Source organism: Hyaena hyaena, unplaced genomic scaffold, assembly GCF_003009895.1.
Source record: "Hyaena hyaena isolate Hyena2069 unplaced genomic scaffold, ASM300989v1 scaffold_169, whole genome shotgun sequence".
In the NCBI taxonomy this organism is placed as follows: domain Eukaryota; kingdom Metazoa; phylum Chordata; class Mammalia; order Carnivora; family Hyaenidae; genus Hyaena; species Hyaena hyaena.
In genome coordinates this window covers 1,900,303-1,920,604 of record NW_024080801.1, presented here as the reverse complement: position 1 = coordinate 1,920,604, position 20,302 = coordinate 1,900,303, and the positions used below count along the sequence as shown (strand labels likewise).

The window sequence follows — 20,302 nt, the reverse complement described above, 5'->3', positions numbered from 1 at the left end:
GGCTAAGAAGCTGGAGCACCTCGAACACACACACGGCGCTGCTAGGAGTCAGGATGCGGCAGCCGCCTTGGAAATAGGAGAGGTTTCTTACAACGTCAGGCATCCGCTTACCAGGTGGCTCAGCGGCTCCACTCCTAGCTGATTACCAAAGACCAACGTGCGTCCGCGTGGCCCGGACATGGACACGCTTGGGCACACGTGCTTTATTGGTAGTAGCTGCGGACTGGAGACCCCCTCCCCACCAAGTGCTCCTCAGCTGAGGAATAACTAAACACTGCGGTGGAGGGGCCGCTGGAATACTGCTCCTCAGTAAAAACGAACTGCTGATGCAGGCCACAACCTGCATCGATCCCAAAAACGTCCTCAGTGAGGGGTGCTGGCCGGCTCAGTCGTTGGAGCGTGCAAGTCTTCATCTCAGGGTTGTAGGCTTGAGCCTCACGTTGGGGGTAGGGCTTATTTAAGAATAAAAATTTTAAAACAGAACGGAGCAAAAGCCTATTAAGTGAAAGAAGCCAGACACAAAAGACTATCTACTGCTAAGACTTGGAGAAACTGGAGACCTCGTGCACCCTTGGTGGGAATGCAAATGGCAATCACGATGGAGGCAGTATGGAGGTTCTTCAAAAGATTAAAAATAGAACCAGCCTATGAGCCAGCAATTCTGTTTCTGTGTGATACCCGAAGTAATTGTGTACATACAACCCGAAGGACTCGAAGTTGTGTGTACACCACGTTCACAGCAGCATTATTTGCAGTAGCCTAAAAAGGAAGTGACCTGAACGTCCACGGCTAAACTGAACGTGGTCTGTATGTACAACGATGTATTATTCATTCTTTCTGTGTGTGTGTGTGTTAAAAGATGATTATTACAGCGTTGTTTAGGGCAGCAAAATGTTAGCTAATGTAATGGTTAATAAATTACAATGTGTTCACACAAGGAAATGTTAGGCAATCTATTCATTCATAGAAAAAAAATTTTTTTAACATTTACTTCTATTTTGAGAGACAGAGAAGAGACAGAGCATGAGCAGGGGAGGGGCAGAGAGGGAGGGAGACCCAGAAACTGACGCAGGCTCCAGGCTCTGAGCTGTCAGCACGGGGTCTGACGCGGGGCTTGAACGGGGATTCAAGAGATCATGAACTGAGAGAACGGAGAGATCACGACCGGAGCCAAAGTCAGACGCTCAACTGACTGAGCCACCAGGAGCCCCTCATCCTGACACATCCTCTGACTTGGATGAACCTTGAAGACTATGCTAAGTGAAACAAGCGAGTCACAGATAAATTCTGCACAGTGTGATTCTGCTTACGTGAGGTACGCGGAGTCGTCGGATTCCTAGAGATGGACTGTAGAGTCGTGGTTGCCGGGGCTCCGAGGAGGTTGGGCCCGGGAGTTACTCTTCGTGGGAACAGAGGTTCGGTTGGGGAAGATGAGAAGTTCTGGAGATGGGGGTTGCACGGCAGCATGAATGTACTTCATGCCACCGAACTGTGGCTTAGAAATGGCTAAGATGATAAATTTGGTGTTGATTTTACTACAGTTGAAGAAGAATATGATTCTAATTTTCAGACATTGTCGAAAAGGCGGAGCGACAGGGACAGAAAACAGTCCCCGGTTCCCAGGAGCTGTCAGGGTGAGGGGTGGATGGCAGAGTCCTGGGAACTTTGTTCTGTGCCTTGACTGCTTGTGGTTACACACCCACATGCACGTGTTTAAAGTCACTGACTGTGGGGCTGGTTGAGCGTCCGTCTCCGGCTCAGGTCATGATCTCACAGGTTGTGAGTTCGAGCCCTGCGTCGGGCTCTGTGCTGACTGCTCAGAGCCTGGAGCCTGCTTCGGATTCTGTGTCTCCCTCTCTCTCTGACCCTCCCCTGCTCACTCTCTGTCTCTCTCTCCTTCAAAATAAACAAACATTAAAAAAAATCAAAAATTTAGGTCACTGAGTTGTGCAGGGCCGGCGGCAGTGCCACAGGTTGTACAGGGTGGGTGGAGGGGACTGCCTGGGCTTGGGCGAGGGGCTCTGAAAAGCCTCGAGGGTGATGTGGAGTGCAGAGCAGGGGTGAGGGCAGAGGGGCACGAAGGAGCCCAGCAAGGTGAGCAGCCTCTGCCCACCCTCCTTGCTGACCCTCCACGGCCTTCGGCGTCCAGGGCCGGGCTTGAGTGCTGAGCCTGGACAGCCTTCCCTGGGCCTGCCTGTCTGCTGCCTGAATCTGGAGTCCCCATCCCGCTGCCTGGCCACCGGGCTGGGTGGCCTTGGGGTCCCCTGGAAATGTAGGCTCTGGAGAGCAGCACTGGCTTTGGAGCCTCAGAGGCCTGGCTTTGAAGTTCCCGCCCGCCACGTGACGGTTCTTAGGACGCCGTGAGCCTCGTCTCCCCTGTGTAACTCGGGGGCTAAACTTAGTGCATCGGGAGTTTATTCTCTGCAGGTGGAATCGGGACGGGCGGGCTCTGAGGCTGCTGCTCAAGAGGGAGCTCTTGGGGCCTTGAGGACTCCCCCAGCAGGAGCAAGCTCAGCCAGGCACGGGGGGCATCGGCAGCTTGGTGGAGACTTGGGAGCCCCTGCTTGACGCCACCTGGCTGTGCTGCCGGCCTCCGCCCTCAGACCCCGTCCCTGGGCCTCCGCTCGCTGCCCGGCTGCCGCCTCGGCTGTGTGATGGCCGCACCTGAACCTCCTCGTGGACGACGGCTCCCGCCCCCACAGTCCCGGCCCTGAGGGAGGTGCCGCGGAGCCTCACTTGCTGGGGGAGAACCGCAGCCCCCTGTTCCGGGCCCTCCTGCCCTTCTGGCAGAGTCTAGAAGCATTCTTAGTCGGGCGTTTAACCCGTCGCCTGCCTGAGTTAGCCGGGTGCCCTGGGGTGGGTGTGCCCTGCATGCGGGCAGACCCAGCCTTTGTCCTTGCTTTCCCCTGTGCCCTGTGGGGCCGGGGGTGGGGGGCCGCGCCAGGTTCCTGGACTGGAGGGAAGGCTGTAGGGTCCTGGACGCCAAGGTGCCAGGAGCCCTCCACACCCAACCCCGCCTTTCTCGCGTCCGTCTCTGCCCCCTCCCCCCACCCAGCCCCGCTTTCTCTTCTTCTCAGAGTTTAGAAGAAAACCGAGCCGTCGTGCTGTAATTTTCCTTTTGAATTTTCCCGAGTCTTGCTCTCTGGTTGGAGGCCATGTGAGAGGTGCCGGGTAGGGGACATGGGTCTGGAGGAGAGCTTTTGTGGCGGGGACTGGGTGGAAGGGACGGTGACGGCTTCCTGGCTGCTGTCCCTGGACCAGGTCTGGGGTGAGTGGGTGGCCAGGAGCCGCTGTGCCCTTAACCCCTGGCGGCCCTCAGGAGGCCGATCCTGTTGGTTGGGAGAAGAGTTCTGGGCTGGACATGACGGTTCCGTTGACCTTCAGGGGCTGTGGCCAGAGTGGCTCAAGGGAGGAGAGAGGGGGTCAGGTGTTTGATGTCTGGAAGCCTCGGCTGTGAGGTGCACAGCTGTGATCGGGGCATCCCGTGCTGTTGCTGGTGTTATTGTTTTATCTACATCATTTATTTTTTAAAATATTTGTTCTTGAGAGAGCAAGAGAGCTGTCAGCGCAGAGCCCAGCGTGGGGCTCGAACTCATGCACCGTGAGATCAGGACCTGAGCCAGTGGGACGCTTACCCAAGTGAGCCACCAGACGCCCCTTTTGTTACCCTAAACACGAACTCCCAGCAAGCCTGCTCTGCTGGGGGCCTGAGCATCGCACCCTGTCCCCCCCCCCGGCCGCCCCTCCTGGCGCCACCCTCCATCGCTCCCACTTCCTCTGGCTTTTCTTATGCCGCTGCCATTAGTGGGGCGGCTGTCTGCGTATGTTCCTGGCGGGCCCTGTTGACGCCTCATCCCGTGTCTCCTGAACGTGGCTCCTGAACTGTGCCCGGCGTGCGTGGCCTGAGCGGCGAGAGGGCTGACGTGAAGTGAGGGCCCTGTGGTTCAGGACCGGGCGTGTGCAGTATCGCTGGTGTTTTCTGACTGAGGCCGTCTCAGAGCCCACCAGCTGTCCCCCCCCCACCCCCCGCCGTCTCTCTAGAACACCAGAGGCCGGGTTGCAGACAGGGTGCCCTTCCACCTGGCTCTGAAAGATTTCCAGCGTTTGTTCTCTAAAAACAAGGACAGTCTCCCCGTAAGCACCTTACGATTATCACCGTGAGAACATGATGTTGATACGGTGCAGATTCCACTGACTGAAATTCAGGCTCCCCAGTTCCGGCAATTTCTGATAAGAGCCAAAGGAAGTCGTGGCTTAGGCCCTGCGTTCAGTCCTTGTGACCCTTTACCCTTTAAATACGGGTGGCCCCTCCATCTTTGTGTCCTGTGACACTGTAGGGTACGGTCAACCTGTGTTAGAGCCCGTGTCCCTCCCCTGGGCCGTGTTCCGTCGTGGTTCCATTCAGACCCTGCAGTTCGGGCACGGGGGCCGCACATTCCGCAGCAGGGGCCCCGTTCCCGGCCCTCCAACCCAGGGGCGCATCGTGCGCAGCGCCCGCTTGAGGGGGTTGGGTTCTTTCGAGAGACTGTTACTGTCTTGAGACTTGGTAATCGTCTCATGCTGAGACATTTTGACACCGTGCCCTCACCCTGTTCCTCTTCATCTCTCAAGCTTCCTTCACCCGTGAGTTGTAGCTCCCATGGATGATCCCTTCCAGAACCCGTCATCACTGACGGTTGCCGGACGATGCGTTTCTCATGCCAGCATTTCTTCGGCATTTACTAAAGTTGTCTTTCTATGCGAGCAAGAGCTTCCTTTTTAAAAATAAACATGTCTGTTTATATTACTGTGGACTCATGAGTTCTTTATTCAGTGGTTTGTCATCCTTTATCATTATTTTGTTGATTATCATTATTTTGATGATCCAGTTTCCCCACGTCTGGATGGTTGAGGCCTCTTTGACATGCCCCCTCTTTGAGAACCTCCTTGATTTCTGTCCGACAGGGTATTCCCTTTCCCTGGAACCAGCTGTTTCTAGAGAAGAATGATGGTTGAGACGGAGAATGGCGTTCAGAGAAGGAGATGTGGGGCGGGGCGAGCTCGTTAGTGCTCGAGTGCCTTGCTTGCCTGCCTTTCCCGCGAGCGCAGCAGGGGAATGGGTGCGTGCTGCACATTCGCCAGGCACACTCGCAGGAGGCTCATGCATGGCCGCACACACCCCTGTCTGCAGATCTGTCCAGTCCCGACCCTCCCTGTTAACCGCCTTCTCTCCTCCAGAGAGACTGCCTCCCAGCACCTCCGGCAAGGTACTTACTGCTCAGTCTTAGGATATGCTAAAAATAGTTTCTGAATTGCTAACCTGCATCTCTGGGAAAGAAGCCCCTAACTCGAGTTCAGTATGTAATGACCTCTGTTTCCCTCTGACCCGAGGCATACGGCGCAGACACCAGCTTCCCGGGTGATTTGGGTTCGCTCTCCCCCCCACCCCCACCCCCGCTTTGCCTCCCATTTCCCCGTAGTTATGGTCACTGATTTAAAGTCTGCTTTCATTCGTTTGTATTTCCTTTTACGGATTATCCCCATACTTATTTGTTTATTTTCCTACGTTATTTGAGTGAGTTTTTGGGTTGCGTGCATTCCTTGTATTTCAGTGAAAGGACTGAGTTCTGCCTTTTTTGTGGAAACATTGCGACGGGGAGCGCAGAGATGACCCGAGGGTGGAAGGTCCCAGGAAGGAGCGGAAGTCCGGGAAGGCCTTGGAACTGAGACTGACCTCCCCCTGGATGTGGGGTGGGTGCCCCACACCTGTCTGCACTCTGCTGCCTTTCACTGGGCATCACTTCCAGGCTCTTTGTCTGAGTCTGGTTTCTCTTAAAACCACCATTCCAAGTGCTGCGTTTATTCCCATTTTACAGAGTCAGAGGACCCGAGAAGCAAAGCCTTACCCCCTGCTGGGTGGGGGTTGGCTGGTGGGTGCCCACCCAGAGCTCATCTTTCTTCCCTGGCACAAGGTCTGACTTGTTCTGCTGGGAAGCACGAATGGAGAATGATGTGTTTAACACTGTTCTCAGGGCTTCCTGAGTGAGCACTCTGGAATGTTCTGGTCCTCATGTTTCCACAACAAAGGAAATGTGGCCTTTCTCTGTTTCTAGGTAGAGATCTTTGTTACATTGTAGCATCGTTCTTTTTAAACTTTTAACTGTAGTTTTAATGAAATACAGTCTGTTAGGGGGGAAGGAAGTTAAACAAACACCATTAAATACGTGATAACACGTTGTGGTAATTGCCGCCAAGGTGAATACAGGGAGGGCAAGAAAGTAACAGAGACCCAATTATATTGAAGGGGATTTAAGAAAAGTCAGTCTGAGAAACTGAGGTTGGAACCCAGACTTGAAGAAGGAGGTTCTTGAACCAGATTCCAGGCACCTGCCAGCTCTTTGCACTTTGCTGAATGTCAAGCTCGCATCTCTGAACTCACTCCTGGAGGCCAGATTTCTCCTTTGCTCTTTATCGCCCCCTAGGGGACATGTGTGCGTATGGACTTGCAGCAGGTGGCTTGAGAGACACTGGGGCTGTGGGCCAGACTGACCTGGCCATGGCCATGCTTGGGGACCCATCAGGTGTGGCTGAAGGACTGGGATCTCAGGCCTGTAGGGGAGAGGACCCCGGGGCCATCTGATAGCCTGTTCAGCGATAGCTGGAGGGGCTGGCCTTGCCAGGGTCACCCTGAGGCTGTACTACCTGGAGCCAGGTTGGGGAGAAGTTGCCTGACTTTTTAAAGTTCTCAGCTGTGTAAACATAAGTGGTAGCTGCCCAGACACTGAAGGTTAGAGTCAGGAAGGGCTGTCTGTCCCTCCTGCACAGTGGCTGCAAAGCTGAAGTTGGGCACCTCTCTGTCCCTTCCAAGGCAAGACTCTGAGATTAGGCTGCAAATAAAACCACAGTCACTTTAAATTACTCTCTTGTGAACAAAATGAGAGGGTCTGTATCTTACTCCTTTCTACGTGTGCTTAGCATAGTATGTAACATACATTAGGCACTTAAGAATGTTGTGTTACGAAGCTAATGAATGTAAGCTACAATTACTTTTTTCCCCTAATAGCCCAGGCATTGGGAGAATATACCTAATACTTATTTCACATCTTGGTTACTAGGAGGAGTGGGTTAGGTCATTCTGGTAGTCTGGGGTGGGTAGGCAGTGGTTTGGAGAATTCTTTTCCCATCGGCTCTTCCTGCGTGATGTGAAGATCTGTTCTGAAAATCGAAAACACCGTGAACCCATCTGGTTACTGGAGGGCAGTTCTTTCTCCCAGAATTAATTTTCAGGTTCAAAATACTTCATAACTGAGGCCGGTCTCTGGCTTTCATAATACGTAAAGCAGACGTCTTAAGATTGAAATTGAATTTGTATGTTTCCCACATCTTCCTCCACTTCCTGCCCAGGTTCTTCCTTTATTTTATCTCCTTTGATTACGACCTCAGGAGCCTGGAGCAGCCTGTGACAGTAATAAATGAAAATGTCCCTCTGTCTTTGCCTCTCCCGTAACATCGTGGACAGGGACGCTGGTTGGCAAGGTCTGATTTCCTAATTCCTTGTGTTGATTTTCCTAACTCGGTGGACTCCAGGGATTTGGGGGGAGCCGTGGAGGCCCTCTGGGGTTCCCCTGGATGTAGGGGAGCAGAACAGGCGTACCACAGTTCTCTGACCTGCTGTGGAAAGTTGCCTGGTGTTCTGGAAACAAGGTGAATACTGGATCTGTGTCTGGTGCAAACTTTGGTCTTCTGTAAGTGGGAAATATATATTGGGTTACGAAGACTTGATACAAAAAGAAAAAGAATGTGAAATTTCTCATTGATCTTTTCAAAATGGCTTGTAAGTGAAATGGTAGTACTTTGGATATACTGTATTACAGAAGACGTGTTGTTAGAATTGATTTCACTTGTTTCTTTTGTTTTCCCGTGGCCGCTGGGAATTTGGAATCACACCCGTGGTCGTGTTTCTGCCGGACAGCGTGGGCCTGGACGGGGCCTCTTGAGCCTGGTGGCTGAGTGGGGGTCCGTCGGCAGAGTGTGTGCTGGGCCATCTCTGCCCGCCTCAGAGGCTGTGCTTACAAGCCTGCTTTTCCCACGCCAGTGTCCAGCTTGAGCCCCGGAAGTGCCGCTCTGTGCCTCTCTTCCTCGCGGCCCCTCGCACCCCTGCTTTCTGTGGGCAAGTACGTATCATGTGTGTGTTGAATCGAATCCTTGCCCAGGCAGGAGAAGGGGTGGGCAAGACCCAGCTTTTTTCTGAGGGCTTTGTTTTTGCCCGGCTTACCGGTCCTGGGGTGTGACTGGACTGCAGAACCGGGGACCGGGCAGGCGGCGTCTTCACTGCGGTGTGCCAGGCGGCACACCCTGGGAGCGATGTTCGAAGGGACTGAGTCAGTGTTTAAAATAACCTGGGAGGCACAGCGAGGAAACAAGGGCTGGGCGTGTCTAGTCAATAAACAGGGCTGGGGGCGCCTGGTGGCCCAGTCAGTTGAGCGCCTGGCTCTTGCTTTTGGCCCAGGGTCACGATCTCACAGTTTGTGGGTTCGAGCCCCGCGTCTGGCTCTGCGCTGACAGTGTGGATCCTGCTTGGGATTCTCTCTCTCTCTGCTTCTCCCCTACTTGCACAGCTGTCTCTCTCTCCTGCACAGCTGTCTCTCTCTCCTGCTCTCTCTCTCTTTTAAAAGAAATAAAAACAAACCTAAAAAAAGCAAACAGGTCAGGTCATTATACTCTGGCTGCAGTGACCTGCGGCCCTGGCTCTTCCTTCCCCTGAGGGCTTGGGGCGCGGGCAGGAAGACACTGTGGGAAGTGTGGGTAGTTCGCACCCCTGTTGGAGAGGGAGGAGGCTGGGGGCCTCCGGGCGAGTCGTCCCTCCACGGCTGGGTCTGCAATCGCCTTGTGGGAACTGAAGCCCTGGCTCCTGCCGCCCAGGACCCCATGGCCCCCCAGATGCCAGCCTGTCTCCGCCTGCGGCTCCGCGTCCATCCCTCGTTTCCCACCTTCCTCTCCCCTTCCTTGTGGTGCTTTCTCTTCTCTGAGCCTGGCTTTCTGCTCGCTGCCTTCACTCATGCTGTGTCCTTTATATCCATTCCTCAGAAGCTTCTGAGCGGCCTGTCTTTTCTTTCCCTATGGGAAGCACGTGTTTGTGTGAGCACCTGTGGTACGTGTGTACATGTATAATGTGTGTATGTGCGTGCATTATGCATGCATGCATTTGTGCAGGTATGTTATGTGCGTGTAATATGTGTGCACATTGCACACACGTTACACACATGTGCATTTGTGCCTGTACATTATGTGCATATATGCACAGGCACGTTATGCACACGTGTGCATTTGTGCATGCATGTGTGTATGGCTGTTGGCCCCCCCCCCCCCGCACTGGCTTCCTCACCAGATACACCCAGTGGTAGGCGGTTAGCAGAGCGAGGACATGGTAATTCAGCCAACCAGCCAGACTTCCCAGGACTTAAGAGATGCCCGTTCGGTTCTGCATTTGCATTGTATTTAGCTGTCTACAAAGCCCTTTTCCCACTCTTCCCCCATGTCACCCCCACCCCCCAACTCCCATGCTGTCCTTGTGAGGTCAGCAGGCAGCTTCGATTGTCCCCTTTTCTCCCTGAATGCCTGCAGGTTTTGGAAGTGAAAGCCTGCTCCGCTCGCTCTGAAGCTGCACTGAGACTCAGGGTTTCGGACCCGAGGCCCAGCACTGAAAGCCGGCCTGATGCAGCCCTTTCCCTTCAGAAGTGAGATAAAAGGCTCATCATACACACAAAGGAACCAAAATAAACTAACACAACAAAAACCAAACACCGAAAAGTCAGAGGCCAAGTCAGTGGCGGCTGTGGGCATCGAGTGCTCAGATGCACTCGAATGTGCTGTAACATGCTGCAGCTTTGTGTACATTCTGTTTTTAACCTGGAAATGATCCCAGGTCACCTTCGAGGAGGTGTGGCGTGAGAGTTTGGAGCTGCCTTGGTCATTTGCAGGGGGCTCCCTACCTCCCCAGAGCGTCCCACTCATCCGCTGGGGGTGGGGGGATAGTGCTGGGGCCCCGGAGGTGGGGCACTGGGTGGTGGGGGGCCATTCCCGTTCACATACATCATTCGTGGTGCTGTCCTGAGGAGGGGGCCCCGCTCTGCACTTCGGATTATGCTCAGTGCGAGCGAGCGTACTCCATTGCCCAAGGCTCTCACTCGGAGAGTGCTTAAAAATAGCTTTAAAAAGAGGCGCCTGGGTGGCTTAGTCAGTTAAGCGTCCGACTTTCGCTTAGGTCATGATCTCGCGGTTCGTGGGTTCGAGCCCCGCGTCGGGCTCTGTGCTGACTGCCAGCTCAGAGCCTGGAGCCTGTTTCAGTCTGTGACTCCCTCTCTTTCTGACCCTCCCTGGCTCACGCTGTCTCTCTCTCTCTCCTAGAAATAAATAAAACATTAAAAAAAAAAAAAAGCTTTAAAAAAAAATTCTGCCAAGTTTCAACATGGAAGAAATGTGGACGCATAAAATTATAGAGCAACTGTTGGCCCAGCGTTCATTACAGCTGATCCGGAGCATTCTTCATTTTATTTTGTGAATCCACTGTCAGCAAAGGAACACCCATGGGGTTTCTCCCCTGAGTTTCATAAAAACGTTAACTTTGTGAGTTACAGAAGCTGTTGTGTTCATCGATTTTATGAGACGCGTGATGATAATTCCAGGATTTAGGATGCATGCATTTCGCAGCTTCAGCCCTCCCGACCTGGGGGGGGAGGGGGCACCTTGCAGATGATCTGTGGGTGTGGCCGGGAGGCAGGAGGAGCATAACGGGCCCGAGGGCCACAGTGGAGGCGGGTGCTGTCTCTCCTGCCTGGCTTTGGCCTCGGTGGCTACTGGCTCTGTTTGGCTCTCTCCACATGAACCTTCAGGGGAGGCTTGAAGACCAGGTTTCACTTTGAACATTTGCAGGCCACTTCTGTTTTGAGCCTGTAGAGATTCAGAGACTTACATAGAACCTGCCCTGTTGGAGGTGGGAGCCAGTTAGGGGCTGGGGACCCAGGCCCTGACCCAGCCCGATGCCCTTCCTGCCTCCTTACGGGCTGTGCTTTGGAGGTATTGGTCGCGGAGCTGGGCATGTTGTATTCATGGTGTCCTGCGGTCTCACCCTCACCCCCCCCCCCCAATGGCAGACGAGGAAACAGAAGCCAAAAAGACCCAAGTACATGCAGGGCCAGGGTCACACGCTACTTGGGCAGAGGTGGGTTCATGTCTAGGTCTGGGCTTCATGGCTGCTCTTCTCTCTCACTTCCTGTGTCATCTTGTTTTATTAATTACATATTTTTTAATGTTTATTTTTGAGAAAGAGAGCGTGAGTAGGGTAGAGGTGGAGAGAGAGGGCGACATAGAATCTGAAGCAGGCTCTAGGCTCCGAGCTGTCAGCACAGAGCCCAATGCGGGGCTTGAACCCATAAACCGAGAGCTCATGACCTGAGCCGAAATTGGATGCTTAACTGACTGAGCCACTCGGGCACCCCCTCATGTGTCATTTTATTTTATTTTATTTAAAAAAAATTTTTTTTAAATGTTTTATTTATTTCTAGGAGAGAGAGAGAGAGAGACATCGTGAGCAGGGGAGGGTCAGAGAGAGAGGGAGACACAGACTCTGAAACAGGCTCCAGGCTCTGAGCTGGCAGTCAGCACAGAGCCCGACGCGGGGCTCGAACCCACGAACCGCGAGACCATGACCCAAGCGAAAGTCGGACGCTTAACCGACTAAGCCACCCGGGCGCCCCATCATGTGTCATTTTAAATAAGAGGTTCACTTGTGAATCAGAATCTACCTTGTATCTTATCTCTTTACCTTTGAATTTTTCTGTGTCAATTTTTTAAGCTGGTGGATGGCACACATGTAGAAAGTATGTCCAGGATAGACAAACAGCTCCGGGAATGTTCACAGACTGAATTCACTGTGTGTCCAATGGAACCCTGCCACACCCCAGGACCTAGGTGAGGGTGACCCCAGCCTGACTCAGAGGGTGCAAGGAATCATGTTGCTTTTCTACCTCGTGTGACCGGAATCACGCCTGTCCTTGGAGTCCGGCTTCTCTGGCCTAGCGTCCCTGCTGCACAGAGACAGCAACATAAGACACGTAAATGGGACAGCAGCGTAAGACACGAGAGTAACTTATGTGCATGCTCCGAATTGGCTGGGCGGTGGCTGATGGTGACGAGGACAGAGTGTCCGTGGCTGCGGTTGGGTCTGACTCACCTGCTGGGTTGGCTGGGACTGGGCTGCCAGGACGGACCCACCCCTCACTGGACAAGCAGCATGTCACATGGTGACTCCCTCAGGATGGGCACCGGGCCTGGGGTGGGTGTGGGGTGTGTGCTCTGCTGCTGTGCGCTCACCTGCTGCGTGCCTCGCGGTCACCTCCCTGGGCCCAGCTCGAGTGAGGACAGCAGCCTCTCCCTCCCTGGATTAAGGCACAGGATAAGTGGGGGACAGGCACACCGCGGCGTCTGGCAGAGTTAGGGGCCAGTGAATGCTAGCCATGTTTTCCTTACCGCCTACCTCCAACCTGGCAGTGGAGGCTGTGGTGCCCTGATCGGCCACCAGAGGGTGCCGCCAGCACACATATGGCGGCCACTCGTTTCCTGCGTGTTGGTAACAACCCATGCTTTTGTTTTTGTTTTGTGATTTGCTAGAAAAGCTGTTTGTCCTCCCTGTGGTGGCCCTCTGTTTCCTAGTTCTGGACCTGTTGCCAAGCCGGGCAGTGGGCGTGCGCACTAAGCGTGTGTGCTCTGGGTGGGTAGCACCCGCGTCTGGAGCTCTCATTTTCCAGCTCGTTGCTCCCGGGATGAACGGCTGTCGTGAACTACGACAGACTCGCAGAGGGCCGAGGCCCCCTTTTGGTGCAGCCTCTCTTCTTAGTTGTAATTAATCGTTAGAAATGAGTCCCTAGCCGTGATGAGGGCTGTGGGTGGGGAACCCGGGCTTGGGTTCCTGGCGGTGACCTGCTGTCGTTACAGGAAGTAATGTGCTGTCCCAGCACCGTGCTGGCCACCAGGTGAGTGGCCCGTCGGAAGGTCTTGGTCCAGTTTTGACCTTGGGATTTATCTGGCTGGCCTTCTGCAACTCACTAACTTCTCTGAGCCCTGGCTTTCTCCTCCCTAAGCTGGGGATGATGATGATGATGATGATGATGACGATGATGACTAGGGTGGTGCCGTGGACTTAGCTCGTCACAGGTCAGTGGGGAGGATCAAGTGCCATCACAGACATGAAGCTCTGTGTGAGCGAAGGAGGCAGTATAACATTACTCAGTTGCAGGGGTGGCAGGGAAGGTTGAGGGGGCTGCTTTGGGCCATGAAGTGTTCATGCCTCCCCTTCCCATGGCTGACATGTGGGAAACTTTCCTCGAACCTCCAGCTTTGGGAGCTCCGGTGGCTTCTACAGCCCGGCCTCCCCTGATCCCCAGTCATCTGCGCACCCGGCCCCGCCCACTTGGGGTTCCGGCACCTCAAGGCTTGGCTGTCCACACCCACCAGCCATCTTGTTATCCTGGGTATAACGCTGTGTGAAGGATGCCTTTTCCTTATTGATTCCAAATCAAAGTCTATCTTGCACTACTGGTTAAACCAATTTCCTTTATTTTCCCTTCTTTTTCTTTTTTTGTCATCTGAATGCTGTGCATTTTTGTCATCCTAACATTTCATGTGGAGAGAACGGCAGAGGGGCATAAGGCATGATGTCTCGTCTACCCTTGCTGGCCAGTCACGTGCCTCACTGCCCCCGGGACACATATCAAAACATCATCAGCCGCGGGAAGTGTTTGGTCCTGTGTCCAGAGTCTGTGTGTCCAGCTCAGGGTCCGCAGCTGTGGCCTCGCTGCTGTTTCCAGCCAGTGTTCGGCCCAGACTGCCTGGGGTCGTGCCTGCCTCCCCCAGGAGGGAGGCCCTGTCTTGTCACTCACTACCCCTGTATTTCTAATACACGTTTAAGTGGGTCTTTAAAATTTCTTTCTTGGGTTCTTAGGCCCATGACCATGACCGGGGAGGGTCTCCGAAACAAAGCATTGTAACTGGTCTTCATAATGTGCCTGCCCAGAGCCGGGCCTGTGCCTGGGAACTGGGGGCTGGCTGGTTGGGGGGGGGGGAGCCCGGAGCCTGTGCTCTGCCTCTGTTTGCTCAGACAGGGCCCCCTGGCTCTCCCCGGCAGGCTGCAGCAGCCCTCGGGCCACCCGTGTGGAGAACCTTGTCTCAGGTTGTGGTTGGAAGCCTCCAGAACGGGCCTGACCCACAGGCTTGGTCTGTATTTAAAAACCTAGAGATTCCAAATACAGATTCAGCTTTCTGGCTGCCATCGAGCTGGGGGGCAGCCCCCTTCCCGCGGGGCAGGCCTCCTGTGTGCCTCATGGGTCTGCCTCCTTCGGGGCGGGGCTCCTGCCGAGGAGGCCGCTGTCCTCGCCTCTCCTGGGCAGGCTTCCACGGTGGGCTTTCCAGGACCAGGACTTGCCGCCCCCCTCCGGACGGCACCGTCACGTGCCTCCCTGCCTTGAATTTGTTCTCCCCTCTCTACTCTCAGGGCTGTTCAGGGGTTGAGGCTCTGCTCCTGTTGGCCGGATTGCGTTCCTTGTTTGTGGAAGCTCCCTGCTCCTGCCTCATGCTGTGCTGCCGCTTCCTGGGCCAGCTCCAGCTCCCTCCCCTGCGGAGCCTTCCTCCGTATGCTCTCCTGTGGCCTGTGGTTAGTATGTTCTTGTATAGACACGCCCACATGCATGCATGTACAACATGTGTTCCTTCCCAATCTGTTAGTTTCTTGTGCGCTGACCGAGTAGCTTTGGAACCATGTAGGCCTGAATTTGATCCTCTCATACAAGCGACAGCATCTTTATCTGTAACATGGGGTTGTGATACCTTCATGGCTGACTTGCGGCTCAGGGCCTCCTTGTACAGCTGTGCCAGTTGCACACTGCACCAGGGCAACACACGTAAGAGAACTCCTTCACTTCGCAGACTCGTGTATTCCTTACAGCAGCTTTCTGCAAATGGTAGTAAAATGTCGTGTTTCAAGAAAATCAGTATATGGTGACCACTTTCTGACAGGGGGAGCTAGTGACTTGAGGAAGGGTTGCATTTCCCCCTCTCTCGTGGAGGTGTCTGTTAGCAGCAGCCCTCCTTGTCAGGATTGCACGTGATGGAGCATGAAAGTGCCTGGTGTTCAGGAAATGTTTGTCTTGTTCTTTCTTGAAAGCAGGGTTTCAAATACCGTCATGGAAGTAAGCCTGGAAGTGGGGCCCCCAGCCGCAGGTGTGCTGGGGGTGCTGGGACAGGAGTGCGGCTCGAGCCAGGCTCTCCTGGATTCACGGCCAGCCTCCCCTGCAGCACTGAGACTGAGCTGCACTTCAGTGGGGATCTGGAAGTGTTACCGAGTCCCACTGATACAAAGACGCACGTTGTAGCACCACTAAAATCCAGAGGCATCTTACAATCTGTGTGATAAGAAACCATTGTGTCTTCCTTTATTCGGCAGCATTTTAATCCTTTTTAGTGGTATGTAAAATACCAGTGCCTCTTAAAATAGATGTTGTCTCAGATTTGAGGAACTGCAGTAATAAAACCCATTTCTTAGGATGGCGGTGAAGATTCAGTATGCCTAGTGTGAGCCCCGCACCTTGCTGGCTTGTGGTGAGGGTTTAATTGATTTGAGCTTCCTGCTCTTCTACTACTTCTTCTTCGAATTGCCTGTGTTTTGGTTACAGCAAATTCCCAGTTGTGATGACGACGTACATGGCATATTCCCAGCTGGTGGAAGGGTCTGTAAAAGAAACCGAACTGAAGATAATGTTTTGTTCTAAGCCAAGCCTCCTTTCCTGAAGATAAAGAAAAAGGTATTTTTGATTGTACGAGGCTGCACAATGAGACTTTTTCATTCACATTGGCTGCGACAGCAATCTGGCTTTATGTTGTTAAAATATTTCCACTCTTATTGGAAAGCTGCCAGCACTTATGAATTTAATAACTTAAGGGCGAGTGAAAAGCAAGAAAACAAAAATATTTAACTCTGAAAGAATTTGCCAGCCCTACTGTTTTCATAAGATAGATCATTTAATAGGATCTGAGCTTTGGCTTTTGAGCTCTCTTTAAGGTGAATCAATCCGAGTAAACGATAGTTGCAAAGGAGAGGATGATTTATACTAATCAAGGAGAGGAGAATTTTTTTTAAGCTAAAGCTTTTAAATAGAGTAACCTAATAGTCTAGTAATGTAGCATTTTGTCTTCTTGTGGGCATTGATAAATGTTTAAGCATGTTGATAATCATCAATTCATCTCACATTTATTGAGTGCCTACTGTATCCCCAGTGCTATCAGTGCTGAGGGGAAGATGGATGGTGTTGGGCTGGGTGGGGCTCTGGCCACAGGTAACGGGTGCGCCAGGGCTGGACGGTGCTTGACACAGACGTGGGGTGCCCACCCTTGAGGGCCCACATCACCCGCCATCCTGCAGAGGTGGGCACAGGGCCCTGGACTGACCCCTTTCTGCTGAGCCACCTCACTCCGCACTTCTGAGCTCTCCATTTCTCATGGGGTGTTTGGGATTGGATGGCGTGAGGGTACACCAAGCAGGCTACACGCTGCTTCTCAAGTTCAGGGTCCTTTCCGGAGGAGCCGCACCGGCAGCCAGAGGTCTGTTTTGTCTGCCACGGTATTTTTCATTTTTTTAAACTTTGTATTTTGAAATAACTTTCCAGGAAGTTTCAAAGATAGTACCAAGAAGTCTCGTGTACCCATTAACTGATTTACTCCTGTGGTTACATTTGTTTTTTGGTAAAATGTACATAAATGTGAAATTTATCAGGTTAACCATTTTTTGGTATGTGGCTTAGTGGCGTGAGGTACATTTATAGTGTTGGGCAGCCACCACCACGGTTCATCTCCAGAACTTTCTCATCATCTCAGCCCCACCCAAGTTACGTCTTATGTAATTGATCACGTGTGTGGGTTCGTGGTCCACAGGCAGAACCGTTGTTGACATTTTGCCCGTGTGATGAGGAGTAGAGATGTTATCACCGCCTACACACCCCTTTTCCCTCCGTTTATCATTGTGGCAAATGTTTCTTCTGCAAATATTGAGAAGCACATCAGACAGACGTGTGCTTTTTGCTTCAACCGACAAAAATAACTTTAGGAACTAAAAGGAAAAGGAAAATCTGATGTATTTGCCCATGTGTTTACACTTTCCTTTGTACTTTTTCCCCTTTTGATGTTCCAGGATTCATTGTTCTATCATTTCCTTTCCTTTTAGGGAACTCTTTTAAGCTGCTCTTAGAGGTTAAGTCCGCTGGACAATTTTTTAGTTCCCTTCCTCTGGGACTGTCTCGGTTTGCCCTTTATTTCTGAAGGATGTTTTTGCTGGTGTAGAATCTAGGTGGACAATTGCTTCCTTGCTGCACTTGAACAATGCGTCACTTCCTTCTGACCGCCATTGTGTCTGTTGGGAAATCTGCTGTCACTCAGATAGTTTTGCACACGGGAAGTTGTTCTCTGGGGTCCTCCTTTGTCTCCAGTTTTCAGAAGTTTTGAGTATAATGTGCCTTGGTGTAGATTTCTTTGGGCTTATCCTGTTTGGGATTTGCTGACCTTGAAAATGTGGGTTTATATCTTTTGCAAGATTTGGAAATCTTTCAGCCATTATTTCTCTGAATACTTTCCCAGCTCCACTGTCTTTCTCCTCTCTTGGGCCCCTGATGCCACACAAGTTAGATCTTTTGTTATAGTCCCACACATCCCTGACACTCTGTTCAGTTTTTTCAGTCTGTTTTCCCTGTTATTCAGATCGTGTGCCTTTTCTTGTTTTGTTTTCAAGGTTCTTGATTTCTTTCGTCTATCTCTTCCATTCTGTTTTGATTCTTGAAAAATTATGAGGAATGATTTTTTTATTGAATTCTGGGCATTTTAGGTGTCATGAAAGTCCGGATCTTCTTTACATCTTCTGTTTTATCAGGCCCCTCTGACACTGCTCTGGTGGGGACTTGGGGTCTTGCTATGTTACTGCCAGTGAGGGGAGACATCCAGGCTCCCTCCCTGGCCTCTGTTGATGGCTTTGGGAAGATGTGCCCCAGTACTGCTGGGCAGGATGGAGGTTCAGGCTCCCCACTGGGCCTCCTCTGATCCCAGCCCAGCAGGGAGTGGGAGGGGTGCTTCCTTAATTGCCTGGTCTCTGTGGAAGTCTTGGCTTCCTGCTCGGCCTTTGGGCAGCAGTGTGGTCTAGGGGCTTTGGCTATTATTGTAGGGTGGCTGGCGTCCTGAGCTCGGTGCTGGGAGCGGGACCGGGTAGGGGGAAGGGTGGATGGAGGGAGGAGAGGCCGGGGAATTAGGGCCCCTGAGGGGAGGGAAAGGATCCCTGTGCATGATGTTTCTCTGTCTCTGTCTCTGTGCTGCACAGCACAAGGATAGAAGGATACATGCCAAAGTGCTCAGTGATGCCGTTGTTCTCAAGGGGCTGATAAGCAGGCAGTCTCTCTTCTATAGGGTTCTGTATTACTTAGCTGTATTATGATGATGATAGTAATAATCATAATCAATAAAATTAAAAAGCTCTGTTATGGGGACCGGGAGACCTGTAACGCCTGAATCCTATCCTGCTCTGGTCATCCCGCCTTGAGAGTCCCAGAGGAGCTGAACTCACGAAGGACAGCAGCAAAACGGACAGCATGCCCTTGATCGTGTGCTGATGGCGGAGCGTCCTGTGAGCTGGCTGGAGCATGCCACTTCAGCTCAAGGCTGAACTGACTCTGTTTACTCAAGGGCCTGGGATCTGGGGGTGGGGTCCCCCTCAGGAGCAGGCCAGCTTTAGCCCACACGTGTGCTGCCTGTGGCCAGAGTAAGAGGTGGGACCTGTTAGCTCCCGGTGAGCCTCCCCAGCATCACAGGGGCCTCCTAACCAACCTGCCCGGACCTCTGGGCCCATTCTACCTCATGACCTTCTTCCAGGAGTGGGGTCGGAGGCTTGCTCGGCCTGGGTTCCCAGGAAGGGTGGTGGTAAGTGGGCAGAGTCAGGGGTCACAGACAGGATGTGGCTCTTCCTGGCCTGGAGTGTTTGCAGATCAGACTTCAGAAAGGAGGACTTGCTTATGCAGTTATTTTGAGATTTTCCTTCTTAATAGTATAGCGTAGCTGGCTGAAAGCTGGCAAACACTTCATAGAAATGGAACACTCAGAGCCCACACTTCTGTGATTTTCCTTGTATTGAACATGTGGTCTTCTCTCTGAGTCCTTTTGTTGAGGATGAGTGCGCAGTAAGTAATTGGACCTAAAAATGCATCCAAATTATAGCATCTTCGTCAGAATGAGCTGACAACATAATTATGATTATATTTCAGGGTATAAGATACATTTTTTCATACCCGTCCACTATAAAAAATGAAAACAGCTCCCTTGTTGTTATTTCGGTGGGATAACAATGATGCGCGCTGGGGGAGGCAGCGCGGCCTGACGCCCCTCGCCTGTGTTGGCATTTTGCTTCCTGCGCGTCTCCGCGGAGAGCGCGGCTTCCCTCCCGCCCGGAGGCCTGCGGGACGTTCGCGGATTCCGTTCCGGAGGGAACACGGTGTGTTCTGTCCGGTTCTTTTAAACCCAGGGTGGCGTCGGGGCACCGGACCGGCTCAGTCCGTAGAGCAGCGGCCCGGAGCCTCAGGGCTGCAAGTCTGAGCTCCACGCTGGGGGTAGAGATTACTTATATGAGAAAATCTTAAAAAAACAAAAACAAAAACAAAAAACAAACTCAAGGTTGCCCAGTTGGTGGCAGAGTAGAGTCCCCTCGCTGGCGGCCGGGCAGTTCTGAGGGCGGCCACACGGCCACGTGGCGCCCGGAGACCCTGGCCCGGGCAGGCGGGGCCGCACTCCGCCCACCCCCCACCCCCCACCCCCTCAGTTAAGTGAGGGTCCTGCTGGGTCACGTGACTCACCCCCTCCCACGCGTGGGATCGAGTCTGCAGCCGCCTCAGGGGGCGGACCTGCCGCAGGCTCTTGGGAAGCGCGTGCCCGCTGACAGCGGGCAGCCCGGGGCGGGTGCCCGACTCTAACCGGGGCGGGGCCCGGCGCGCTTGGGCGCGCGCAGATGCAGAAGCAGTTCAGGGCCCGGAGTGCCTGTGAACGGAGCCCCCGCCCCATGACTTTGTGGTCCCCCAAAGTGCTACTCTGTGAGACGTGTCGGAAGCCAATAATACGCACAGGTCTGTTGGGAAGTAGTTTCTGGAAAACCCGAAGATGCACCCGCTCCGGGCAGCAGCCGGGGCGCGCTCCTTGGCGGGGCTCCGCCGGAGGGCTCTCTCCCCGGGCCTGCAGGGGGCGCCCCCGT

The 20,302-nt window shown here is 53.1% G+C and overlaps 1 protein-coding gene across 3 annotated transcripts in view; it reads left to right on the top strand.

Moving 5' to 3' along the window:
- ZFAT (zinc finger and AT-hook domain containing) overlaps nucleotides 1–20,302 on the top strand; it is a 196,780-nt gene that overhangs the window by 8,061 nt on the left and 168,417 nt on the right. Inside the window, exon 1 of one of the 3 annotated variants that reach the window (XM_039240203.1) lies at nucleotides 12,880–13,010. The exons of the other annotated variants lie outside the window; for them this stretch is intronic. The gene's annotated coding sequence lies outside the window, so the exon portion shown is untranslated. Of the gene's footprint in view, nucleotides 1–12,879; nucleotides 13,011–20,302 lie in introns of those variants that run through there. 3 annotated transcript variants of the gene reach the window in all.